The sequence below is a fragment of the Octodon degus genome, unplaced genomic scaffold (genome assembly GCF_000260255.1).
Source record: "Octodon degus isolate 3935 unplaced genomic scaffold, OctDeg1.0 scaffold00068, whole genome shotgun sequence".
In the NCBI taxonomy this organism is placed as follows: Eukaryota; Metazoa; Chordata; class Mammalia; order Rodentia; family Octodontidae; genus Octodon; species Octodon degus.
The window spans coordinates 1,599,022-1,604,013 of NW_004524644.1; positions in this window are offsets into that span (position 1 = coordinate 1,599,022).

The window sequence follows — 4,992 nt, forward strand, 5'->3', positions numbered from 1 at the left end:
CTAAGGAATAAACTCTACTTGTAGAACTGCACATACCAGCTACCTGGAGGAGGTATTTGGGACAGCAGGGAGTTTATCATGCGTAGCTGTCTCTCTACCTCCAAGCAAGGCAGAGCCCGACAGGTTCCCACTAACATGGCGGACAGCGCTCTTCCAACCCCTTTGGAAGCCATATTTGTGTGCTTACATTGTGTGTCACAGTAAACAGCTGTGAGGAAGAAGCATTTTCTCTGGCATTGTCTTGGGCTGAGGTCTAGTGTTACTTTTCAGCAGAATAGTTTCTGAATTGACACCTGTCCTGGGCAGGAGTGGGGACATCATGCCTGGGAGCCAGGCCACTTGCTGAGGAGGATCTTTGTTGTTCCTCAGGATGAGTCTTACAAAGAAAGCAATAGCCAATTTTTGTGACATAGTTGCTACAGATTATAGTAAGACACATTTAAGTATGAAGCTGCTCTTCTTTCATTTATTGAGAAAATACGAGACTCTCTTAACACTAGTGTCCCCTCTTGTGTATCACAGACTATTTGCCTTGTTTCACATCCTCATTAAGCTTGTAGACTAACCCCTGAGGAAGACCCCCAAAATCATGGAGACATGAGCACAATCTCATTTTCCTGACAAATCTAACAATCGAGGCACTTGGCCTCTCAGAGGAGATCATGCTATTCCTTCAATGACACTTTCACTATGGTAAGATGAAAAATTAAAAATCACATTGTTTTTGAGGGAATATGGCTTACCATAAGTGCCATCACAGGCGTTTGGACAAAATGTTTTTGGAGCAGAATGAAGGAAATAATCGATTCTAACTTGGGAAGGAAATTACATTGACAGTAACAATAAAAACAGTGGCTGCTATTTATTCAGCTATTCAGTTAGGAATCAAGTAGACACCAGAGCTTAATTTTGAGATGGAAATGTTCTGTTTCAAAAGGGGGAGGATTGCAGGATGGCTTTGTGCCAGTGCTACCATTGACTGAAGAGGAGACCTTCCGAAAGTCACTGATGTACTAACTGCCTTCATTACACCTTCCCCACCCACATGAGTACTTGTCTATCACATATTTCATAGGGAAATTTCAAGCAAAAATAAATACTTAAAGAGTAAAGCTAATTCCTGATAAATCGTACTAGTATGGTCTTGCTTCATATATTAACATTGCTTCTGTAGCAAATCTTGGCATCTGCTGTATGCGTTGAAATTCTCTTCACAAGAATATTTGGAGGAGATTTTAGGCTTTTTGAACCACTGGCACATTTTTAGTAATTTCAGATGGAAAAATGCAAAAAAAAAAAGTTTTATTAGACTCTGGTGTATTCAGCTGAGCACACAGAAAACTACTGATTTAGGGAATGCTAGAAGGGGCGGTACAAAGATGAAGTTAATCAGACTTCTGCCCTTTCCCCCAGTGGCAGGAGGAGATGTTTAACCAAAATGCTAGCATCATAAGAGAGCTAATAATGAAATATTGGATTGGCAAAGAGGGAACATAAATTTTAAGTGTGAGGATTACAGAAGGCAGTTATACTGACAGTCCACCAAGAGTTATAGCAGCACCCACAATTTTGTAAGAGTTGATTAAATTTAAGATACTCTAAACATGTTATTTGATGCACTCCGTGCTATGACTGAATATTTGTGTCCCTTTGCAACGTACATGTTGAAACTCTAATGTCTATTTGGGATGGTATTTGGAGTTAGGGCCTTTGGGAAGTAAGTGGGTCCTAAGGATGGAAGCCACGTGATGGGATTAGTGTCCTTAAAGGTAAGTGACACAAGAGACATTCTATGTACCATGGGAAGGCAGCATTTGGTGGGCCAAAGCTACATCCTATCAGCACCTTAAACTTGGACTTCCAGGCTTCCCGGACTGTGAGAAATAAATTTGGGGGTATTTGCTATAGCAGCCTGATCTTAGACATTCCTCTCTAAAACACACATGGAAGGGGCTGGGGAGATGGCTCAGTGGAATAAGTGCTTCCCTGGCAAGCGCAAGGACCTGAGTTCAACCCCCAGTTCCGCAAAAAAGAAAAAAAAACCCAAAACAAATAAAACACACATGGAAAAACTATCATTTCTTTATATTGCTTTGTGGCCTCTTGACTTTTCTTTCTTTCTTTTTTTTTTTTTTTTTAGGATGCAGAAACTGAGGTTTTGACAAATAACATGACTTGGACAAAGTGACGTGGCTAGACAAAGATTTGAGTTTGGTGCTCTCTAATATCAAAATCTTCGTTCTTTCTCCTCTGCTGCAGGAACAACACACTCTAAGAACATGTATAGTGATGACCAAACAATTTTGACACTTTCAGAGAGAACATTTCTCCAATACCAGCCATGAATCTGTGATACCTGTGCAATTTTTATATCACTGTAACAATATGCATATAATATGCTCCACTATCAGGGAAAAATCCAGTGTTCATAATACTTACCTTAAAAATACAATCATTTTTAATAGGGTAAAAATTTCATGATAAATATGTGAACTGGCTGTATTCCAAGTAAAATATCACAATGTGATAGTTTTTATGTAGTTATTCAAAGGTCATTGGAGGGGGTGTACAGCAGCCCGCACAGCAGCAGGTGTGAGGTCCATGTGGAGAACTACTCTCCATTCCCTGGGGCTTGGGCAGACTGACCTGACCTAGTAACAACAGCCAGCTGGGCCTCTTTCCCTTCTCCTTTTGAAAGAGTTGGAGGGTGGGGAGTAATCCCATCCAACCATTCTCAAGGGCAAACTAGGTCAGTAACACTTGTGCATATACACAAATGATTTGCATTTCATGACTTCCTGTTGGAATCTACTTTGAGTGTCTCTTAGAATAAATAGGCACTTTTGGGAATCTTCTATTTGAATGACTATATTTTCCAAGCCTTATACTTTGAATAAATCTAATTGTAAAGCTGATTATGTGAAAAAGTCTTGCAAAGATATAAAATTTGCACCACCATTTAGTTATGGTTTTTAAATCAATTGTTTTTACTGAAAAATAATAAAAATTATCAGACAGTTGAAGTGGATTAGGAATATGCTACATTTATACTACTCAAGGTGAATTTAAAATCTCATAACATGATAGTTTTCTTCCTTATGTGGAAAAACTTAGATCACTATAGTCTATCATATTCTTATTGTACAGGCTGGTAGTAAGAAAAGCTTCCAGTGAAGGTGATGGGATTTTAGAAATGTTAATACAAAGCAGACAAGACATAAAGCGTAACTCTTCTGTGAACAGCACAACACTTAGTACACTGTTATTTTCCTGAAGTTCCAAAGCACAGAAGGAGCGACTTTTGTTTCTTCTATCTTAGCCGGTAGCCTGAATCTCTATCCTAACCACAGGCGCTAAGAGAGTTCCAAGATGGCCGCCATAGTCACAAAGGATGACAAATGACTCTACCCTGCTATGGCATTTAAAGTTGTTCTTTAGCCTTTGCAGTGGAATTCAGATTGTGCCAGCCATCTTATATTAGTCAGCCCAGGGGATTTTTAATGTTATTTTGAGCCAGATCTATTTTTGTTTAATTCTATGGGAACCACACATAGTTTGCAAAATTGCCAGAACTTTATTTTCCAGTGAGTATTACTAAATTCTAAATAAGTACATTCTGCATTTTTATGCTGGTGGACATAGTAGGGATCAGCTTAGTAAGGAGCATCATTTTAAATGATGTAGCATGGGCCTTTTGTTTCATTTTAGTTTTTATTTTTTAAATAAGTTTAACGTTCTGCTGACTGAAAGTGAGTTAGGGTTTCTCTTGTTGTTTTTCAAAGTGACACATTTTAAATAAAAACATTTTGAAAAAGTCACTAAGAAGTGATTTGTTACAAATGTGCATTGTGAATTGACTCATGACATAGTTTTAAATTTATAATGGCTCAATGTGTTTATTCTTGCAGAGAGGTAACTGCATTCATTCACTATAGGTATTAATTTTAATCATTGGAAGCTAGTATTATTTCACTTAATAGAAAAAAATAACCTTTGCACCTAAATTTTAATTCTTTTTTGTGTGTGTACAGGGTCTCACTATGCAGCACAGACTCATAGTGATCTTCCTGTTTTCAGCCTCCCCAGCAGCTGGGATTACAGGTGTGCACCACCACGCCCAGACTCAGTCACTGGCTTAGTGCATCCTGGGGGCAGAGCTGGCAAGGCATGTGGTACGGGGTGTCGCACCCCAGTCCCTGCGCTTGCCGAAGCAGGCACTTAGTCCGCCGAGCATCTCACTGGCCCTTGCATCTAAATTTTACTTTTTTTTTTTGCGGAACCAGGGATTGAACTCAGGCCCTTGCACTTGCCAGAGAAGCGCTAATTCCACTGAGCCATCTCCCCGGCCCCCTTGCATGTAATTTTAAAGCATGATAAGTGTGGCAATCTTGAGCTTGTTCCCAGAGGTGACAGGATATCTTGCTCTACTGCATTGGGTGTCAGAAGATAGGAAGACAATTTCCCTTAGATGTAAGAAGATTATTTTCACTTTACTAGGAGTAACAAAATTTTACTCCTAGAACTGGAAAATAAAGCAACAATCTTATTATAATAGAACACCTTCAAGTGCTCAGGCCTTGAGAAATTCATTATGTTAGTCTTAGTAACTAACTTCCCTCTTTGCTGGGACAAATACCCGACACTCGTGCTTAAGGAAGGAAAGGTTTATTTAGCCCACAGTTACTGGAGGTTTCATAGTTTAAAGCAGCCTGAATTACATAGCATGACCTCGAGACACTGCTGTCCCGTGCTACAGGGTCTGGAAGAGAGGCTGGGGCGCGGCCATATCCAGGATGATCTGCTCCATGCCTCCAAGAGGGGCCCCTAGGCCTTGTGCGGGGAGGTAGGGAGGCGCAGGCTGGCAGTTTAAGGGTTCACACCTCTCTGGGCCCACCTCTGAAGTCCCACCCTGGGCCTCTGGCCCCGCCCCTCGAGCCACCCGCTGCTCCTCAAGTGGCCACGCCCCTTGATTTACATGATGCTTTGGGGGGG